This window comes from Pseudorasbora parva, chromosome 8, assembly GCF_024679245.1.
Source record: "Pseudorasbora parva isolate DD20220531a chromosome 8, ASM2467924v1, whole genome shotgun sequence".
Taxonomy (NCBI): domain Eukaryota; kingdom Metazoa; phylum Chordata; class Actinopteri; order Cypriniformes; family Gobionidae; genus Pseudorasbora; species Pseudorasbora parva.
In genome coordinates this window covers 41,009,094-41,032,762 of record NC_090179.1, presented here as the reverse complement: position 1 = coordinate 41,032,762, position 23,669 = coordinate 41,009,094, and the positions used below count along the sequence as shown (strand labels likewise).

At 44.3% G+C, this 23,669-nt stretch overlaps 1 long non-coding RNA gene across 1 annotated transcript; it reads right to left on the bottom strand.

The window, feature by feature from the left end:
* Window positions 1–6,945: 6,945 nt before the first annotated feature.
* LOC137085317 (uncharacterized) lies at window positions 6,946–12,534 on the bottom strand. The gene is made up of 5 exons (XR_010906963.1): window positions 12,230–12,534; window positions 11,968–12,012; window positions 11,818–11,882; window positions 11,620–11,731; window positions 6,946–7,098 (listed from the first exon to the last, which is right to left on the bottom strand). It is a non-coding gene; the product is annotated as an uncharacterized lncRNA (long non-coding RNA).
* Window positions 12,535–23,669: the final 11,135 nt, after the last annotated feature.

The following is a 23,669-nucleotide window of genomic DNA, read 5'->3' as shown; positions in this document are numbered from 1 at the left end:
ATGTGAGAGGCGTTGTTTAGACAGGGGATCCCCTTTGTGAGGAGGAGCCCATGAAACGAAGAGTTGGTCACTCTTCCGGAACGCGCTGGTCCTAGACACATACGTTTGTAACACACGGACTGGACACAGGGCATTTAGCCTCTGATCCTCCGCGGAGGAAAAGGGCGGAGGGTGAAAAGCGGAAAGCTCCAACACCTCCGATGTGAACGCAGGGAAACATTTCGGCATGAATGCTGGATTAGGCTTGAGGAAAACCTTATCTCCACCCAGAGAGAAATTGATGCACGAGGGGTGGACCGAGAGTGCATGTAACTCACTGACACGTTTGGCTGACGCCAAGGCCAAGAGCAAGGCTGTTTTGAAGGACAGCATCTTAAGGGGAATATTCCCCAGAGGCTCAAAAGGGAATTGAGACAGAGCTTCCAGCACCATGGAGAGGTCCCATTCAGGGATCGTTTTCCTAATGACTGGCAACGAGCGACGGGCGCCCTTCATAAATCTGCGGATTAGAGAATGCTGCCCAACCGTTGAGCCCTCAAAACCCACATGACAAGCAGAGATAGCTGCCAGATAGACCTTAATAGTGGAAAAAGACCTGCCCTTATCCATAAGGTCTTGGAGGAAACACAAGATATCAGCGACTGAGCACTGATATGACGTGAGACCCCGCCCATCACACCACTCATCGAACACCTGCCACTTACAGCCATACAAGGACCGTGTAGAAACGGCCCTGGCATTCTGTATAGTAGCCACCACGCGCGGGGGAAGCCCTAACGCGCTTAGGTTCGTCCTCTCACGGGCCAAGCCCAGAGAGCTACCCTGTCCGGGTGTGGGTGATAAATCTCCCCGTTCGCTTAAGACAATAGGTCTGTGCGGAGGGGGAGGCACCACGGCTGGGCATACAACAGAGGGATTATCTCTGCCAGCCACGGCGCTTTGGGCCACCTGGGTGCTATCAGGATGAGAGAAAAACCCCCCTCTCTCAACCTGGCCAGTGTGAGAATTATCAGGCACAGGGGAGGAAAGGCATACAGCAGCACTCTGGGCCACGGGTGGGCCAGTGTGTCCACCTCGAGGGGCGCGTCCAAGTCCTTTAGCAAGAAGAACATAGGACAATGGCTGTTTTCGCGCGAGGCGAACAGATCTACGGGCGCCCGTAGCCTCATCCATATCATGTCTACTATCTGAGGGTGGAGGTGCCAATCTCCGAAGAGCGGGTTCCCCCTCGATAGAAGATCCGCGCCTCTGTTCAGAATTCCCGGAACATGAGTCGCGCGTAACGACAGGAAAACTCGCCCGCTCCATACCAAACGCTTGTAAGCTAGGGCATGAAGCTTCGGCGAGCGCGCGCCGCCTTGACGATTGATAGCCACTGTCGTGGTATCGTCGCAGCGTACGAGCACATGATGTCCCTGCAGACGAGGCAGAAAATGATTCAGAGCCTTCTAATTGGTTAGAAGCTCTAAATAATCTATGTGCTCTGAACGTAGTTTGCTCGGCCGCAAACCGTTCACAGTTCTGCCCTCCTGGGTGGCACCCCAGCCTGTTAGGGATGCGTCCGTCGTCACGACTTTCCGCAACATGACAGTCCCCAGAGGGGTACCCTGTGCGTAAAAGTCCACGCTCTTCCAGTGGCGCAGAGCTGCAGCGCAGGAGCGCGTCACTGTTACAGAGCGGCACAGATCGTGTAACGGGCTGAAATGTAGTGACAAAACCCATTTCATGAACGCCCTCATCCTCAGGGGTCCTAGTGGCAAAAACTGGATAGCTAAAGCCATAAGACCCTGTAGCCTGAGACATGTGCGATATCGCACCCTCGCCCCATCTCTGAACTGTGACAGACAGTTCGTCAGAGAGAGAACGCGCTCTTGAGAGAGACGCGCTCGCATGGAGACTGAGTTCAGCTCCATGCCCTGGAAGATCACCCTCTGACTGGGTGTAAAGTTGCTCTTGTTCACATTCACCCTGAAGTCCAGAGATCGGGTGTGCGCGAGCACACGGGAGGTGTCCTGCAACACCTTTTCCCTCGAATCGGCTATGATGAGCCAATCGCATATGTATGTCAGGATCCGTAGACCAGACATTCTTAGGGGAGTGAAGCCCGCTTCCACACGCAAACAGAAAGTTCGGGGGCTTAATTTTTGCCCGAACGGAAGCACCGTGAGTTCGTAACAAATGCCTTGATAGGCGAAACGAAGAAACTTCCGGTGTGGTGGATAAATGCTTATGTGGAAAAAAGCATCTTTCAGATCGACCGATGTGAACCAGTCGTTCAGTTTCATGACACGGGCGAGCGAACCAAGGGTTAACATTATGAATCTGTATTTCCTCAAATGTTTGTTCAACACCCTGGGGTCCAGAATAGGACGGAGGGAACCGTCCTTCTTTGGGACTGTCGGTACACGATCCGTTCCACCTGCACGATCTGTTCTACGCATGCGCATAATTACGTAGTAGAAAACGTCACGGTTTTCCTACACTATCGGTACAAATGAAACACTTGACGGCAAGGCGGCACAATTTGCGTCATATTTGTGTTACATTTAACAGCATGTCTATTTTGATGCTTTTAAATGTAACACAAAATAAATAGCAAAGGACGTGAGTCGTTACATATGATCGTATGATCAACCGTCAAAGACGGTTTGTGCCGTTTTTTAAAATTAATATCTGCTAATAGTTAACCTTTAAATTGAGTAATTTTGTATTAGTATGGATCTATATAGGCTATCTATATAATCTAAATGAGGAAAATAATCCCTTCAATGTAGTTTACAGAAGACAAGGGACATAATACCCTACCGCATCTGGTGATATAGACTAGTTTATGTGAATATTAAACAGCAAAAAAAAACTATTTATGCTACGAATCCTGAGTGTCCTCCTGACTCCTGTGTGTGTGGGTATGAATGGCGCTGATCCGCAGTTTACCTCAAACCCATAGGCCTACAAAGAATTGAGCTTGACAGTCGTGTGATTCCATCTCATACGAGGACATAAACGCATGTCCGTCATCTCCAGAGCCACTCTGAGAGTCACTTCATCTGCGTTTCACCGTTTCATTTGAGAAAAACCACCGTCATATCATAAACACGCAGAAACTAAAAGGTATATTCACGGCAACTCGTCAAAATGAAAGTTCGGTTTTACTTGAGAAATATATCACTGTTGTACTGTAGAATTTGTGGGAAATTTAATAGAAACTAAATTAAAAAGAAAACAATAATAATATTGTTGTTTTACGAATTAATTAAGTTGCTATAACCTACTCTTTACTGGTAAATATTACAGCAAACAAACATCACAGACAATGGCAGACCAATGCAGCTCTTGCATAATGTCAATAATACTTCTATAATGACTTGTGTAAAATTATTTTCAATGTTTGATGTTGACTGCTATGTGTAAATGACTTGAAAGAAGCATTTGTTCACACAGAAGTTTTATTTATGAGTACAAATACACACACACACACACACACACACACACACACACACACACACACACACACACACACACACACACACACGTCTCTCTCCCTCCGTCTCCCACACACACACTCTCTCCCTCTCACGCAGAGTGTGGGGTGCACAGTCACCCAGATACACCCACACTAACTAAATGTATATGGGTGACTGTGCACCCCAACTCCAGCATTTACTCTCAGGTTGAGGGTGTCTTTGCAAATTATCATGAATGTTTCCATGTCCTGGAGGTTTTCAAAAATAAACGTAAAAGGCTCCATGGCATCACAGTTAATCAACTCCAGCTCCCTGTCACATGCCTGTCCTGTCGTGTGTGCACTTGTGGGTTTTGTTATGTTGAGCATGTGCTCGTGTCCCTGTCAGTTCCCTCCCCCTTGTTATCTGATTATTGGTTAATTTGCCCCACCTGTTCTCCCTCATTATCTGCCTTGTTTGTTCCCTTTATAATCTCCTTGTGTTTGTCAGTCTGTGTTGGATCCTTGTGTAATGTCTGCGTCTCCCGTTCTCCCTGTGATTCTGTTGGTTTGTTTAAGTTTATATTTTATTATTCTATTGTGTGTTTTTCCCCCTCGTGGGTTTTGTTTTGAGTTTATGTTTATTTTGTAATAAATTATCTTTCTCTGCACTTGAGTCCTCGCACCTTTTCCTTTGTCTGTGACGTGACAGAAGGATCCAACCATGTTGAGGACTCAGCAGAGAGAGGACTCGATCCCGGAATCGCTCACCACCTGTCCTCACTATGAGCGGATTCTACGGTTTCGAGTCCTCCACCTACTTCACCAGGAGGGAATGGAGATTAGGAATTTTGCAAGGAAGTTCCTGGAGACCGCCAAGGGGCTGAGGCTCAGTGACTCTGCACTCAAGGACCTTTTTAATTATGCCCTAGATGAGCCCATGGAGTGGTGGCTCAGAAGGGCATATGACGGAGGCACATTTGAGGCAATGGTGGAAGCTATCGCCTGCCAGCAGGAGAGAGCTGCCAGGGAGATGGCCCCTGCCCTGGCAGTCCCAAGATCGGTGGTCCCTGCTCCAGTGGTCCTGAAACGGAGGAGGAGAAGGAAGTCTCCCTCCGTGCCTGTGCCGGTGGTCCCTGTGCCGGTGGTCCCAGTGCCAGCGGATCGTGTTCCGGTGGTCCCAATGCTGGCGGATCGTATTCCGGTGGTCCCTATGCCGGTGGACTGTGTTCCGGTGGTCCCTATTCCGGTGGATCGTGTTCCGGAGGTCCCTGTACCGGTGGATCGTGTTCCGGTGGTCCCTATGCCGGTGGACCGTGTTCCGGTGGTCCCTATGCCGGTGGTCCCGAAACGGAGGAGGAGGAGAAAGGCTCCCTCCGTACCTGCTCCGGTGGTCCCGATTCCAGGGGTCCCAGTACCGGTGGATCGGATTCCGGTGGTCTCTTTGCCGGCGGATCGTATTCCGGTGGTCCCTATGCTGGCGGATCGTATTCCGGTGGTTCCAGTACCGGCGGAGCGTGCGCCGGTGGTCCCTGTGCCGGTGGATCATGTTCCGGTGGTCCCTGTGCCGGTGGATCGTGCTCCGGTGGTCCCTGTGCCGGTGGATCGTGTTCCGGTGGTCCCTGTGCCGGTGGATCGTGTTCCGGTGGTCCCTGTGCCGGTGGATCATGTTCCGGTGGTCCCTGTGCCGGTGGATCGTGTTCCGGTGGTCCCTGTGCCGGTGGATCGTGTTCCGGTGGTCCCGAGTCCGGAAACGGCCTGGAGGGCTGTGATGGGATGCTTTGTGGTGGCAGTCCTGCATGCGTGGAAGGAGCACAGGGCTTTATCCGAAGCCCCGGAGGCAGTTCCGGTGGTCCCAGTTCCGGTGGATCGTGTGCCGGTGGTCTCAGTTCCGGTGGATCGTGTTCCGGTGGTCCCTGTGCCGGTGGATCGTGTTCCGGTGGTCCCAGTTCCGGCAGATCATGTTCCGGTGGTCCCAATGCCAGCAGATCGTATTCCGGTGGTCCCAGTGCCGGTGGATACTGCTGGACTGGAGAAGTTTCCCCAACGCCCTGCCTGCGCCGCTGAGGCGCCCTGCTCTCCCTGCGCCGCTGAGGCGCCCTGCTCTCCCTGCGCCCCTGAGCAGTCCTGCTCTCCCTGCGCCGCTGAGGCGTCCTGCTCTCCGTGCGCCGCTGAGGCGTCCTGCTCTCCGTGCGCCGCTGAGGCGTCCTGCTCTCCGTGCGCCGCTGAGGCGTCCTGCTCTCCGTGCGCCGCTGAGGCGTCCTGCTCTCCGTGCGCCGCTGAGGCGTCCTGCTCTCCGTGCGCCGCTGAGGCGTCCTGCTCTCCGTGCGCCGCTGAGGCGTCCTGCTCTCCGTGCGCCGCTGAGGCGTCCTGCTCTCCGTGCGCCGCTGAGGCGTCCCGCTCTCCGTGCGCCGCTGAGGCGTCCCGCTCTCCGTGCGCCGCTGAGGCGTCCTGCTCTCCGTGCGCCGCTGAGGCGTCCTGCTCTCACCGCGCCACTGAAGCGTGCTGCTCTCACCGCGCCTCCCTAGCGCCCCCTGCACTCACCGCGCCTCTCTGGCGCCCTGCTCTCACCGCGCCTCCCTGGCGCCCTGCTCTACCCGCACTGCCCTGGCTGCCTGAACTCTATGGGCCGCCCCGGCCGCTTGAACTGGGTGGGCCTCCCGAACTCGGTGGGCCGCCCTGGCCATTCGAACTTTGTGGGCCACCATGGCCTCCTGAACTTTTTGTTTTCCTCGTTCCTCCCTTGTTTACCCCTCCCTTGTCTGTACCTTCTTTGTCTGTCCCTCCCGTGCCCCCCTGGTCTGTCCCTCCCGTGCCCCCCTGGTCTGTCCCTCCCGTGCCCCCCTGGTCTGTCCCTCCCGTGCCCCCCTGGTCTGTCCCTCCCGTGCCCCCCTGGTCTGTCCCTCCCGTGCCCCCCTGGTCTGTCCCTCCCGTGCCTCCCTGGTCTGTCCCTCCCGTGCCTCCCTGGTCTGTCCCTCCCGTTCCTCCCTGGTCTGTCCCTCCCGTCCCTCCCTGGTCTGTCCCTCCCGTCCCTCCCTGGTCTGTCCCTCCCGTCCCTCCCTGGTCTGTCCCTCCCGTCCCTAGTGGAGCGTCTGGTAGCCGCTCCTTAAGGAGGGGGTAATGTCACATGCCTGTCCTGTCGTGTGTGCACTTGTGGGTTTTGTTATGTTGAGCATGTGCTCGTGTCCCTGTCAGTTCCCTCCCCCTTGTTATCTGATTATTGGTTAATTTGCCCCACCTGTTCTCCCTCATTATCTGCCTTGTTTGTTCCCTTTATAATCTCCTTGTGTTTGTCAGTCTGTGTTGGATCCTTGTGTAATGTCTGCGTCTCCCGTTCTCCCTGTGATTCTGTTGGTTTGTTTAAGTTTATATTTTATTATTCTATTGTGTGTTTTTCCCCCTCGTGGGTTTTGTTTTGAGTTTATGTTTATTTTGTAATAAATTATCTTTCTCTGCACTTGAGTCCTCGCACCTTTTCCTTTGTCTGTGACGTGACACTCCCTCCATGCTTTCCTTCGTTCATCATGATCCATGGACATGTATTTTGGTTCTTGCACCTGGCCAGTGAAAAGCCCAACACTGTTCCTCACAATGTATTCTGCCTGGTACATGTGTTTCAATGTGAGGGGCAGCTCCTCCACTTCTACTTGTTCCTCCTATGACAAAGTAAAATACCATTAATACAACATAAGATGTTTTGGGTCTTTCAAAAGGGGCCTTAAGACATATTTTCAGCATAAATTAAATAGTTATTATTAGTTATGGTTTTTTATGCTTTTATATTGTATTTTCATTAGGCTATTAATTGCGAACCTTTGTACTGTTTTTATTTGTAAGCCACTTTGGACAAAAGCATCTGCTAGCTCAAATAAACCATAACATGCACAAAGTAAATACAGGTAGGTCTCACAAAATTTGAATATTGTGGAAGTTTCAATAATTCAAATTTACAACGTGAATCTCATACATTATGTAAATTCATTAGACACTATGCGAAATATTTCTATTATGCATGTTCATTTTGATTACTACAGCTTATATCTAAAGAAAACCCCAAATTCAGTATCTCACAAAATTAGAATAGCACATACAACCAAAAATAAACAAAAATTTAATTACAGAAATTAGGACGTTTTCCCTGAACTCTGTCAACACGACTCACTGTCAATTAATCGGCAGCAGTCTGCCTTTATCCAGAAACAGCTCAGATAACGTGACAGTAGTGTATAAAACTGTTACAGTCACCGACATAATATTTCTGTCTTCATCACAGCACAGAATAACAAAATACGTCCATAAGAACCTGTTTATTATTTAACGTCCGTAAATTAAAACAGTGGACAGTATATTAGTTCATCATTTGTGTTCTGCATTGGGCTATGTGTAAATAATACGAAAATAAAAACTGCATGTAGGAGTGAAGAGGTTTGCTCCAGTCATGTAAACATTTTACTGCGATTAACTCCTTACTCTGATCATTGGAAAAAAGCGCATTATTGGTGTACATTAGGGATGTCAACGATTAATCGATGATCGATTAATTGTCGATAAGACATTTGATCGATAAGACTTATCGATCATCGATTAAGCAGGGTCATGCGCGTGCGTGCTGCTCAACCGCGAAACGGGAGGAAAAATGAAGCGAGCGTGCCCGAGTTCTATTTGGGACCATTTTAGCAGGGCCGGCTCTAGCTCTTTGGTTGCCCTAGGCGAGATGGAGTTTTGCGCCCCCCACCCCTCCCCACTCACTTTTATCGTCTCTATTCTAATTCAGCACGTCTGTTTTCCTAGGCCTACACCTAACCGAGAAGCACTTATTATTAAACACGTTCGACGCTTTATTTCCTCTTTTCAAACATTTTCTCACTTTTTATTGAAAATAAACGCCTTTCCGATTTGATATGTGATGGGAAAAGGGAATAGAGCGAGTGTGGCTAAAGGCAGGATCGAACCTCTGATCGATCTGCATCAAATCTTGATGCCATGCGTGTTACCACTACACTACAGCCGCTGTAAAGAATTTGGTGAACACAGCATATTTGTGTCTAATGTAAATAATATGGCATATCGTTAGGCTGCTCCAGTAAAAAAAAAAACGAGAGGCCGTTTTTATTTCCTTCCGACGCCCACGTAGAAAGCGTTTGTACTTTTTATAGATAACATATACGTTATCCATATTCATAACGAACTGGACTTTTGATATTTAAATGACATCCATGTAGGTTATTGTATATTATTGTCAGTGAAGTTATGTTTGCAATACTTATAGTAATTATGTAGAAAACTAGCAAGTGCAGCTTAGTGACAATATTAATAATATTTACAAAATAAATATTATTTGATAAGATTGATACTAAGTGATTTTATTTTGTTTGACAACTTATTGGCTGAGATAAGAAGGCTAACCTCTATACTGGGCTTTCTTTCAATTTTCTTCCTTTCTTTTTTTCTCTTTTTCCGTCCCTGTGCATCCGCGGGTTTAGATGCCTCATTTTTGATGAACGCGCAAGATGAGCACTTGCCTGACCTAACGCCTGAACTAATAATCAATCACCATCAATTCAATCTAATAATCAGGTTGATAAGTAATTAAACGTGTGGCTGAGGGGGCGCCCTATGATGATCATGTTTAATGAACATTATGTTGTATTTCGCTTGTCCGATTCTATGCTTAATGGGAAGTAATGGGCGGCACTAGAGCGCGCTCGCGCCCCGAACACAATTGTCGCCCTAGGCGACTGCCTAGCTCGCCTATAGCAAACGCCGGCCCTGCATTTTACAGCTGGAGTTACTCCTTCATCATGACTGCAAGTTTGCATGTGCATTCGAAGCCTTTTGTTTTGTGCAAATGTAAGTTGTAATATTGTGTTTATATTGTGCAGGCCTATCTATAGCTGATTTATCTCATAAGGATGCTGTAGAAAAGGCCCCAAAGTTATGTTAGTGTTGCTATTATTTAGTGCAGTTGATCATAATGTGCTTCGTTTCACTTTCACTTTCACTCCCGTTTATTCAGTGCGTGTAATAGGGTAGCAGAGCGCACTCTGGGTTTGTATACTATATCTGACGTCACGCAGTAGTATGCAGTATGATAGAGACTGTCAGTCAGTTGTCACGCAGTTAGTGTTCAATACGATAGAGATCGTTCAGTTAGATTTTAACTGTGAGTGAAACTTTCCTCAGAGTGTGCGTGAATGAGAAAAGTAAGTAAATCTGTTGCATTACTCGTGATATTGTATTTCTTTGTCAACTGTTATTTCTAATATTCGACATGGATAATAGTTAAGAGCTTAATGGTCATCGCACGACCGTTGTGTTAATTATATTCCCGTTTGTGCATTCCTTTCTAGCTTTGGGTCACATCGTGTTTAGACATGTGTTTAAACTTTATTCAGTATGTGTTGTTATGAAGGTTAAGTACTCTGTGGCTGAGTAACATATGAGGTGGTCTTAAATATAATTATCTGGACCTCTATTGATGCTTTAAAGTATATTATAGACAACAGTACGTTCTATCTACGTCATTAGTCACTTAATGCATGGTAGAAAATCTGAGAAGTGTTTGAATACTTTCTCTCTGCCTACATTTTGCGGTTTAAGAGATATAGTCATCTTCTGACTACTGTTTATTTATGTAATGTGTATTAGTGCTGAAGGAGGAATGAGTGTATATATATATGTATGTTTCCTTTATTCATTTGTATTTTATTCTATCTTTATAGAAACCACACTCGAAATTACACTCACATTTACACTCAAGACAGATGAAGGAATAAACAGCATAAAAGAATTATCTCCCCTCTCTTCATTTCATTCTCTGGAAAATTTGGCCTTAAGTGGTGTTCTCGCCGACACACCTGAGTGAACCTGGTGATAAACCCAGAATTAGCACCTAGACTGAGCTTTTACACCTTATCTTCGGTACAGATGCATTTGGTTAATCATTAACGTTAGAGGCGGTAGTTAAAGCATGGTGGTGATCAGCTTCAGCTCCAACAGCAATGCACAGCTAATAATGACTATTATTAGGACTGTCATATTACACAACATTAATGAGAACACTAGTGTAATAAAACATTGTGATTGTTAATTATTTGGGTTTATTTGCCGTGTGTTTCATTGCATTGATCCAGGAAGAGCACATGCACAACATGAGTCACGCATTCTGACTCGCGCATGTAACTTAGTTCAAGTTCACTTGTGCATTCGCATTAGATTGTGCTGAAGTAATTTGAAATATTATATTTATTTTGTAACGTTATATATGTGATGTATCAGGATGCGTTTCTTTTAGTGAAATAAAACGCACTAGCAAGTGGCTTCAGTTAGTGATGGCTACCGGTTTTCATTCAGTACTTCTGCTTTAGCGCATACAGAGCAATGCATAATAACTATGATTGGGACGATCATATTATATACCAAAATGAGAACACTATTTTAATAAATGGTTGTAAAGTCATTGGGTTAAGGTGCCGTGTTAAGAGCGTTCTAGGAGGAGCGTATGTACGCGTCTCCCATTCTGAATATGAATATCAGCAACTCAATTCAAGTTCACTTGTGCATTCGCAAAATTTTGTGTAGATATAATTTGTAATATTTTGTTAACTTTATATAAATCTGATTAATCTCATATAGGAAGCTTTTTGTTTAGTTAAATAATGCGCTAACAAAGAGATTCAGTGCCGTACCTTGCCTAACTTACCGGTGTTAATTCAGCGCATCCGCTTCAGCTCGCGCAGTTCAAACAGCAACGCACGACTAATAATAACTATAATTGGGACTGTCACATTACATAACATTAATGAAAACAATATTTTAATAAATCGTTTTGAATTAATTGGGTTGAGGTGACGCTTCAGCACGTTGTTCTTGGAAGTGCGTCCACACATTCTGAATAACAGATCTGAGGCGGGGTTCGTGTTGTATTACAGGTTATATTTGGTTATTAAATAAGTAATTTAATTAAATTATAAATCCATTTGACTGTTTGTTACGATCTTCTATTTTTGAATATATCACATGATGTAGCATGTTGTATACATCTATATAATGTATCCGTTTCAAGTTTTACATTTAATTCAGTAATTCACACACTTTTCCAAAATATTCTAATTTTTGGAGACCTACCTATATAGAATGCATACGTGGAAATGGTTGTCTGGTTAGTTTGGCCATACCTTGACTATTTGGGGTCGATAAAGGCTGTAAATAGGTGGTAGGGTGCCTGCCATCAGTTGTTCTGCCTCCTCTGTCCAGAAGGCAAAGCGCTGCCCTAAGTTCTGCCCATGCCTATTTAAAAGTATGGTACTGTTAATGCAGCACAATTGTAAAGCAGACATTGGAAGCAATGTTTTAGTGCTTGAAATGTGTCCTACCTTGCGATCGAGAATTTCTCCAGGATCTGGAGACACCACCACTTCCGAATAGATGTTATGTCAGTCTGTAATATACATGTAATATTGGAGTCTTGCATTGTTTGTTTTTTAACATTCTTGGATACATACATTACATGAACTACAACTTACATCCAAAAAGTGAAACATGGCACCAGTACAGATGCAGAGGGCATACTGTTAAAGAGAAAAATAATGACTTTCTGTGATAGACAAACAATGTTTTTACAAAATGAATGCACTTTTTGTAACACATCACTTGAAGATATTAAACATTTATTTTTTGTATTGCCCTTTTTCTATATCATTTTGGACTGACTTTAAAATAGATATTCCTAAAATTACTATTCCGCCCATTACTCCTAGCTGCTGCTACCCGTCTCCACTCACTTACCTCTTATAGCAAAATTTTTAGCCATGGGTGAGACCTTCTTCTTCAACGCCGCATCCACTAGCCCGTAAACCAAATATCGCTGAACGGCATCGTAAAGGGCAAACTTCTCTGTTTTTCCTCTGAACTCCATTTCCATTCTATAAGAAAAAATATTTTTTTTCTGTCAGAAACCCTTCTCTGACACCAAATCCTGTCAGAAAATATTACATGCTACTGTCATTTCTTCACAACTTTATAAAAATCATGTATGCAATATGAAATAAGGTGAACAATTACTTAAAAAAAACAAATTTCTGTCAGAAACCCTTCTCTGACACCAAATCCTGTCAGAAAAAATTACATGCTACTGTCATTTCTTCACAACTTTATAAAATCATGTAATCAATGTAACCTCAGTGTCATCTAGGCCTTATCACTTTATTTTTATTAGATTTCTTTTTTAGTCGTGAAGTTAGTTATAATATTTAAACAGTTTGTGCAAAAATAAAAAGTTACTCACCTCTGGAAATAGGCTTACTTTGTTGCCGAGTGGATGATTTGCGGGGGGCAGTGGTATTAAACTTGACAGCAGTCCAATCAGCCAATATCTCCAAGGCACATGATGACAAGATGGTAACCTCTGGCCAATGATTTTATGATTTTCAATGATTTGACCCCAAACCCTCCCACCGAGCTCATACTCATACATGCTCCACTCGCCCATAGTCATACTTTGTAATTAACAACAATAATAATAAACATTAAAAAAAAAAAAAAAAAATCGCCCAGTCTGCAGTCAGACGCTTCTCTTTTCTTTTGCTGTGAGTGAATGAAAGTCTCGTGGTATAAATATGCGCATGCGTGGAACAGATCGTGCAGTGTCGTAAATCGTTGCAAAACAGTATTTTCATTTGCGCATGCGCATTTTCTAAAGAGTCTACTACGCATGCGTAGAACGGATCGTGCAGGTGGAACGGATCGTGTACCGACAGGGACCAGGAAATAACGGGAAAAGAAACCCTGGTTTATCAGATTGTGGGGAACCACCTGAATCGCACCTTTGTTTAGAAGAGAGGAGATTTCCTCCTTCAGGACGTGGGCCGTGCTTTCCTCTGTGTGAGAAAAGAGAACGCTGCTGAAACGTGGATGTTTCATAGCAATCTGCAGACGATAGCCCTGTAATATCATGCGCAATACAGTAAGCCAGGCTGCTGACACACAGAGTATGAGTATGCCCGTCCGGGCCGTGCTGGCTTCGAGCATGCCTAGCTGGCTTATTTGTGATGCAATAGCGCCCTCTAGTGGAGAAACTAGGGACGACACGTGCAGGTTCACCATTACGAGAGAAAGGGTATTTCCCTACATTGAGAGGGTATCTCGCTGTGACGAATTCATTTGATTCGTTAGATTTATTGTGTTTTTTGTGTTTCTGTGTGTGTTGTGTTTTCTGGGAAACACTGGGGCCGAAGCCTTTATTATTTGGGTGAGGGGAACACAGTATGTGCGGTGTGGTTACACTGCTTTTGAACTTTTCCTCACGACAATCCCCTTGAACAGGGGGGAACACACATCGTCCACTAAACACATGGGCTGGGCAGCCACGGGAGGGGGACACCCTACAGCAGGAACCTTCCGTCCTTTGGACAGGGGTTCTGGGGCAGGAAGAAAGCCCAGAAAACTTCTTTCGAGGCTTTTCCTTGACCTGATTAAAATTACGTCCCGGGACCGGGGGGTTAGGCAAACGCACGGGGGGCGCCTGGCGTGGGACCGTCTTCCTGGGAAGATACAATATGAAGGCCTCGTGCTCCTTCTTGTCGTCGCATCGTTGTTGCATCATAGCAACTGCGGGGCCAAAGAGAGCCCGGCCGGGCTCTACCGGGGCGCCTGCGATACGTTTCTTTTCGCTATCCGGGAGACCAGACAGGTTGAGCCAGAGCGAGCGCTCTCCTACCACGGAAAGCGCCATAGAGCGCCCGCAGGTTTGGACGACCTGACGAGCATTACGGAGAACGAGGTCGTTAACCGTTATGATCTCCTTCCACAGTGCAGGAGAGGGAGAAGATCCCTTATCTAACTGCTGGCCCAGATCGTCCAGGATCTCCGCTTGGTAAGCGGAAAGGAGGGAGGAGACATTCAGACTCCTAACAGCCAAGGCCGAGGATTTATAAACGGCCTGGTGCACCGAGGCAGAAAAACGGTCCATCCTGTTAGGAAGGACCGGCTTCGGGGGGGCGGGCAGCCCTCCCTGGACTGGGTTGAGGTGTCTGGCAATGGAGGGCTCAATGGGAGGCGGTTCGCCCATGCCGCGAGCCGCCATATCTTCAACCTCCAGCCCCGCGAGACCGTGTTTAAGATCGAGCGGGTCGTTCCAGTAGTGCCTCATGTGCTTAGCGCACGCTGGAAGAACGGGAAAGAGTTCTTTCCTCGGGCCGGGGGGGGCTCCCAACACTTTACCGTCATAAATATCCCTCTCCTGGTCGGTGGCGTTCTGTGGAGCCGGCCATTTAATGTTGAGACAAGCGGCCGCTCGCTCACACACATCCAGGAGGATGGATTGCGGCAAGGCCGCGGGGGCGCTAGCCTGGGGAATAACAGAGGGCGGGATGGCCTCCTCGTCCTCCGAAATTTCAAGAAGGCCCGCGTCGTCGTAATCACCGGACCCGGCAAGATCGTCGGCGAGCGGGAGGTTACCCGTGAAGATGTCCTCTTCGGGGAACTCAGGATTGGGCTGGTCAGCCAAAACAAGAGCCGTCGCGCCCCGGGAGGTCCCCGGTAGCGCGCTGTCGTCGCCGTGTTCCATATCCGAGTACGACAAGTCGAGCTCGCCACACTGAGTAGCGGCAACTTTAAGGCGGTGTCGCAGGAGTTTCTTAGGCAGTACCAGGCAGTAACTGCAGTTCTCCGGGTTCTCTATTGCCTCCTCTGCATGCTTGAGGCCCAAGCAGACCACACAGAAAGGGTGAAAATCCTTAGCGGCGATAAGAGACCCACACGCGGCCGGGCAGGCCCGTAATAGGCTAGACACAGAAGGAGAAGACTGAGAGAGCGACATACCCGCGAAAAACTCAGAAAGGTCCGTGGGGGCAGCCGTGGAACAGGAAGACGGACGAGAGCGCGAGCGGCTCCGAATGCAGACACAGAATGTGGCAGAATAGAACTGTCACGCCCGGTGGAGGCTGATCTGGCGATATTTCCTCCTGCAGACAATAAGTGAGCAGCGCAAATCTAACCGAACTGTGTCAGTGCAGAGATCGCGAGAGATCGCCCTATTTTAATTCCCTTTATGTAAAGCACTTTGAATTGCCATTGTGTATGAAATGTGCTATATAAATAAACTTGCCTTGCCTTACCTTACTGTTAAATGGTTAGCCCAAAATTTTAAATGTTGTCATTTACTCACCCTCATGTCGTTCCCAAACCATAAGTCTTTTGATCATCTTCAGAACACAAATGAAGATATGTTTTGATGAAATCTGAGAGCTAATGTCCCTCCACTGACAGTCTACACAACTACCACTTTCAAGGTCCAGAAAGTTAGTTTAGACATCATTAAAGTAACCCATAACTCCAGTGGTTTAGCCTGAATTTTATTAAGCAAATCGAGTGCTTTGTTTGTGCAAAAATAAAATATTATACAAAATATTATTTTCCAACGCATGTTCATGAGAGCACCTCAATGCATGCGTGTTGTGTTGACACGAGAGCGGACGTTGTTACATGAATTTAAAGTGGTAAATTATGTTTTTATACATAAATATAGGGCTGGGCGATATGGCCAAAATTTCATATCCCGATATAGCTCATTTGATATCCTGATAACGATATACATAACGATATAGCAACCTTTCTGTTAATTCAGTTTATGAATAGTCTATACAAAATTGTAATGTGGAAATGCAGTTTGAAATGATATACAAAACAAATAAAGGTAGTATGGACTACATTTTTATTTTATTTAGAACCTTTTTTTAAAGCAAGACTGTTAGTAAAGTTAACACCTGCCTAGGGATGTTTACCGATGAACGTTTGACTGATGGCTGACCGTATTAACGTTAACCGATCAAAGTTGTCGGTTAAAATAAATAAAAAAGTGATCTCTAAATTAGGCTATTATAGACAGTGGACTAAACGCTACTACAGTTGGCCGTCTCATTCCAAAATCTTTTTGTGTGATTGAACATATCCCTCGCACTCAATTTTTCATAACTCGCCTGTTTGTACTTAATAAACCAATAAAAACATTTGGCGCGAGGTCACAGCGTTTGGGTTTGCGTGCTCACAAGGTTTGCAAAAAGTAAACACTCGAGGTTAGAGTCAGGGCAGACGACAGTATGAAGCGTGGATTTCGCTTAAGATGGGCTTACATTTGGAAATATATTACATCTTCATTTCAGTGGTAACACATAAGGTGTTGATCGTCTTTCTTTATTATTGTTAGAACTACCTCAAACTAAAGCGGCGTCTCTTCGGAGCTGTCATTTTCTTAAATGAGCCGCGGCAATGATTCAAATGAGCTTCTAAGGCTGGACAAACGCCTTTATTTTCAACGCGATCACCTTGTACCCAAACCATTTCGAAACTAAGGAGCCATTTGTCCTCTGATTACAAACAAGCTCCTCTGCGGCGCGTTTGCGGGACTCGTGTTTCGCGCTGTAGGGGATTTTAAAAAAGTGACGTGAGTGGAAGGGAGGCTGCAGCGCGTGTGTGTGTGTGAGTGAGAGAGCGAGAGAGAGACAGAGGGAGCGCGTTTATGTATTGCATGGGCATGCCGTGGCGTGAGGTGCATCTTGACGTAAAATTCTGCCATAAACGCCTTATCGTGGCGTAAGCGATAGAGCCTTATATAAAACGATAGACATTTTCTATCGTCCAGACGATATATTTCGTCATATCGCCCAGCCCTACACAAATAAACTTACACTTACATCACTTCATAAAATTAAAGGGGGGTGAAATGCTGTTTCATGCATACTGAGCTTTTTACACTGTTAAACACTTGGATTCCCATCCTAAACATAGTCAAAGTTTCAAAAACTAATGTTGGACGTTTGATGGAGTATTTCTGTGTTAAAAATACTCCTTCCGGTTTCTCACAAGTTTCGGAGAGTTTTTTTCGAGTATGGGTCTACTTGACGTTAAAAGATCGGAAGGTCCTTGTATGGGCCGTACGGGCTCTTCTCCCAGTAGGGTGCGCGCGCGCGTCACTAGCGCGAGAGAGGAAATGCACGCTGTAAACAGTCTCTCAGCTGCAGATCCAGTCGTCCGTGAACACTAATGTCGGTTATAGTCCGCGCCGCGCTCCACTTCATTTCTCCACTTTGACATTAAGGCGACTTCAACGCTTCAGCACAGCATTCCGGGAAGGCAGCGCTGCATTTGAACCGATTTGAACGCAGAAATGCTTCAGTCGCATCGCAAAGTGGATCTCCACACTCCAAGAAGTGTGTTTTTGACGGAGCCGTCCCAGCGATAAAGGTTCGGTCCTGGAAGCAGCCGGTAAGTAAAACTGCTTCAAATGTCTGTGCTGTGCTTATCGTCGTGTATGTAAACATCAGTAAACGACACGATTGCGTGCTTCGTCATTCAAATGCACTAACGGACTTCATTGCTGTTCTATGTAACTTATAACGTTACACTACTCTGACGTGCAAAACCGTTTTGCTTGCTACTAAGGTTTGGTCGCATACAATAGTCCATAAACCGAATCATGTCATGTTGACAGGCCTCTAAATACAGTACGTACCACAGAGACGGATGTCCTGCTGTTGCTGTTTCTATTTCAGCCTCCGAATTAGATTCTGGATCATATCTATTAGCTGAGATAGCTGAGATGGGTTTCTCCACGCTTGAGGACGTCACCGTTTTGCGCATATGTCATTCTTTAGCTCCGCCCACACGATACGCCTCCAGGCGCTCGGTTTTTTCCGGAAAGACTCGGTACAGCCCATATTTCTTTTACAAATATAATAAAACGAAAGACTTTTCGGAGATATGAAGGATGCAATACTACTCTATAGGTACTCAAGATTGACATGAGATTGACTGAAACTGAGTGTTTCACCCCCCCCTTTAAGGTTTAACCGATGAAGTCACATGGATACTTTAATGAGGTCTTTACTACCTTTCTAAAGTTTGAAAGGGATAGTTATTGACTGTCAATGGAGAGACAGAAATATCTCACATTTCATCAAAAATATCTTATTTTTTGTTCTGAAGATGAACAAAAGTCTTACAGGTTTGAAATGACATGAGAGAGAGTAATTAATGACAGAATTTACATTTTTGGGGGATCTAACTGTTTATCATACAGTACACACATTTAAATGTACCAGTAATCAAACCAAGTAACCTTTTTTAGAAATAAAAGTAGTCAAGTAAAGCATGTTACCTTTGAAAAAGATTCAAGTGTGCAAAAGATGCCTGCTCCCGGGACACCAGACTGAAGTTGAAATAAATCCAGCCACAAAGCTGAGGAAGTCACATGAAGTCACAACCACCTGATCCTTGAATAGCCGTCATCTGCTGGGTTCACCTGAAATGAATAAATAAAAGCAATAATGTAACCTACAATATAACAGTAGTATTCCAATATATAAAATGTAATCTAAAATACAATAGCTTATCAAATGATTTACAATAGAATTAATAATAATTTACTATTGCCTACCTATATAATAAGTTTTAAGAAACGTGTAATGTCAAACTTTTCTCCACATCATCTGCTGTTCTTTGCACCTAAAACAAATAAAAAGATAGTGTGAATTTTTTAATGCATTTCTATTATGAGATCAAAATACACTCCCGAAAAATGCATAATGTTTATTATTATACAGTTTAGTTACAGTGATACATAGCATAGAGTAGAGGCAGAATGTTATTGCTATGGTGCAGACACAATTTCTCATTTACATGTAGGTTTTAATTTGAGATCGATATGGGACAGTTCAGGGGCGAGGCTACATAAGGGCCAGGGTGGCACTGGCCCACTCAGATTGACGGCTGGCCCACCCAATCAGAACAGACAAAAAAAAAAAAAATTGTGATAGCAGAAAATAATATGCCTATGTGACAACACAAATCACTTAAACACGTACAAAAAGTTTCATTAAAAAATAGGGCTGTCAAATATGCTAATAACGCGTTAACGCAAATTCATTTTAACAGCACTAAATTTATTAACGCAGCGCGCATTTTCTGTTTGATCCGTGGCATAGCCCGTAGTTGGAAAAAGTGAGAGCAGTCAGACGCAGCAGCAAACATTAATAGGGAAAGAAAAGGGTTGACATTAATATTCTAAACCAAAAGTGCAGTTATTGCCTACATAAGCTACCACATAGCCTAAGCTACCACATTTTTTGTTTAACTTTTATTAGACTTCAGAAAGAAAAGTGCGTTTTTTTCACTGAGCACATTCTCTGCAGTCTGAGCGCGATGCACTGCAGCTCACTCTCGCTCATGTCTGAGGTAAATCATTAACACCATCACCGCTTACAGCACACCTGTTTTATTGAACGAAATACATTACAATCGGCTAAAACGAATGCACAGGTTACTTCCCTGAACAAGCGCGCTCCCGAGTCCATGTTCTTCACACTGTCCACGTAAATCGCGGCCCAGTTCGGCGTGCACACGCAAAATACCGGCAGTTCAATAGGGAGCGCGCGTCTCTTAAAGGGGCCGCACTATATTCCTACTCGTGGAGTATGGACCTCCTCCAGGTATGGTGTGGATCTGGTGCGCTCACTGGTACACATTACCAATTTTTCATACGAACTGTGCCCTGCTCTGCATTAAACTGCCAGTGTAAAGACTCCCTTTATATTCTTAAAATGAGAAAAATCACTGCTTACTCTTAATTTTTAAGTTTAGGCTTAAGAGACATGAACAATTTCTTAAATAAACATCTATGACCTTTGATACGTCTAATCTTCATGCTGTATTGATTATTATTGAATAAGTATGGTTTCACTAATAATAAATGTACATTTGCATAAAGCATGCATATTTGTCCATACTCATGTTGATTAGAGTATTAAAAACTTAATTTTAGATTTACAATTGCTAAAAATGTGCGATTAAATTGCGATTAATCACGAGTTAACTCATGACAATCATGCGATTAATAGCGATTAAATATTTTAATCGATTGACAGCCCTATTAAAAAATAATTACTGTAGAGCGAAAACATTTTCATATAACTGACTTATTGCAGCAGCCAATCAATAAGCTTAGTAGTAATGTTTAGCCAATCATGTATTGTTGAGGGGATGGGAAGATAAGTTTACGTCTGCTAGTGAAATAAACTTTTAACACGGGCCACGGTGCATAACACGAGACGAAATTCTCACAGGTTAAGCTGCAAATACATGTTTGACAACAGTTATACTGAGTTGCTTTAGTTGACAAGAATTGGTTATTCCATTTTAAAATGAACCCAATTACTGAACACTGATGTCTTGTTAGTGGTCATATAGCAGCACAATATCTATATTTGTCTACCTTGCAATAGGCTTTGTAGCTGCTTGTTATAAATTAATTTTGCATATATGAATTATATGAATTTGTTGGCAAAAAATAAATCATATATAGCTTATATTTACTGTCAAGTGATTTTGTCCCATATTGTTTAATTTGTGTAATTTGAGAGTAGTCATTGAGGTCCACCCTATTCCACCAAGGTCCACTCAGTTAAAAATTTCTGGCCTCGCCACTGGGACAGTTAACACAAGGGAAAAACCAAGTAGAAATTTCACATATTTTGCTGTTCGTCAGTTATTTCAAAAGAAAGATACTAGTCTATGACAGTAGTTCGCATGGGTTTTAATTTAAAATGTAGTTAAACACTACTTTAAATGTTCTCAATAAGAATATTAAACTGGCGAAATGAGAAAATGCATTATCATGCTTTGATCGCATTTTCTTATGTTTGTCGTCAGCTGAAGCTTACCGCACGTCATTTTGTCTCCTCTCATTTGAAATGATATGAGAACGAGTGCTCTCTCGACAAGAAGTTCACTTAACTAAATACTGAAACCATAAACTGCAGTAGCCTATTCATCCATGTTAAATAATATTATATAATGTCTATTAATGTTGTTTTTCGTCGATGCTTTTACCTTGTTCGTCTTCGTCTTCGTCTCACCATGGCTACGAGTCAAAACGCCTCGCGCCTGAAAGAAAAATCTTAAAGTTAAACGACGTTACGTTTCTAACCAAACCTTATGTATGGGGAAACATATTGACGTTGACAACTTTTACATGTAGCTTCTAAATGTCGTGTTAGCAAGATATTGTGACATGATTGCTTATACATTAAATTAAATAAATATAAAACAGTATACTTCTAGAACTTACCAGGAATTATGAATAATGCCTCTAATCTTCAGTGTTTGCGCCCCATAATGCCACAGCACAGTAAGTTATTGTGAAAACGCATAAGCTACAGAAACAACACCTCCTTCTTGTAAATTAATTACAGTTGACATGGAAACAATTATTAACCCATAATGCATTGCGAATTACAGCTGCATCTTGTAAAATGCTTAAACAGTAATATTCTGTAAAATTTTGCTGTAAAAACTACAGCAATTTGTTACAGTGGAACTTAATGAAATGTGGATATTCTGACTAGTGGTGCTATTTACACGAGTGCTATGTAAATATAAGTCTCCTGGGCGGACATCAGCACCTGTATTTACATAAACTTGGCAAACCAGAGCATTATGGGCCAAATCACAACATGATGGAATTCAGTTTACACCGAACTCCCTGCAGATCCGGCTACATCACGTAATGGCTGCATTTCTCAAAAGCATCTCTGTTTCAGTAAACGTAGGTTCAAAAATATTATGTTTACTTGTGTAGATCATGTGGATGAGACTTGTGGATAATTCCCTGTTTACATGTCAAGTTGGCACAACTCATTTTAGTAAATATTTTAATTAGCAGTTTTGCTTTTGATTGATGCATTGCACATAGAATGTCTACATCTATCACATAGAAAGGCTTCTGAGACTTTATATTTTTGTTTAATTTGAAATCACTTGTTAACAATGCTGCCAGCAGATCATTGTAACAATTAGTTTCCCCAGAAGTTCCCCAGAACACATAGGGGTGAATTCAGGCTGATTGGGACACTTTTCAGTCCCAATAAATTCACTCCTGTAATTTATTATGATAACAGACATACGCGTTCACAAAAGAACAAATACGATATAATTTAAAAAATGTAATTGTTTGTTGTGCAGCCTGAAGTGAAGAGGAGTTCACACTTAAAGGGGGGGGGTGAAATGCTGTTTCGTGCATACTGAGCTTTTTACACTGTTAAAGACTTGGATTCCCATCCTAAACATAGACAAAGTTTCAAAAACTAATGTTGGACGTTTGATGGAGTATTTCTGTGTCAAAAATACTCCTTCCAGTTTCTCACAAGTTTCGGAGAGTTTTTTTCGAGTATGGGTCTACTTGACGTTAATAGAACGGAATGTCCTTGTATGGGCCGTACGGGCTCTTCTCCCGGTAGGGTGCGCGCGCGTGATTAGAGAGGAAATGCACGGCGTAAACACTCTCAGGTGCAGATCCAGTCGTCCGTGAAGACTTATGTCGCGCTCCGCGCTCCACTTTATTCCTATGGGTGACGTCGAGCGACTTCAACGCTTCAGCACAGCATTCCGGGAAGGCAGCGCTGCATTTGAACCGATTTGAACGCAGAAATGACGGGAAGCTTCAAAGCATCGCTTCAGTCGCGTCTCAAAGTGGATTTCCACGGTCACTGCTGTCAGGACTTCAACAAATCATACCAAAGAAGTGTGTTTTTGACAGAGCGGTCCCAGCGATAAAGGTTCGGTCCTGCTTTGGAAGCAGCCGGTGAGTAAATCTACTTCAAATGTCTGTGCTGTTGGCTCGTCGCGTGAGTAAACATCAGTAAACGACACGATCGCGTGCTTCGTCATTCAAATGCGCTAACGGTTACTCCATTGTTGTTCTGTATAACGTTACACTAGTCTGACTCTGACGTGCAAAACTGTTTTGCTTGCTACTTCTAAGGTCTTGTCGCATACAATAATCCATAAACCGAATCATGTCCTCATAAACTGCGAGTAAAGACACACAAATGTTGACAGGCCACTAAATACAGTACATACCACAGAGACGGACGTCCTGCTGTTGCTGTTTCTCCTGTTCAATTTATTTCTGGCTCAGATTTGATTGTGGATCATTATCTGTATTAGCTGAGATAGCCATGGGTTTCTCCACGCTTGAGGACGTCACCGCTTTGTTCGCGATCGTCATTCTTTAGCTCCGCCCACACGATACACCTCCAGGCGCTCGGTTTTTTCCGGAAAGATTCGGTACAGCCTATATTTCTTCTATAAATATGATAAAACTAAAGACTTTTCAGAGATATGAAGGATGCAATACTACTCTATAGGTACTCAAGATTGACATGAGATTGACTGA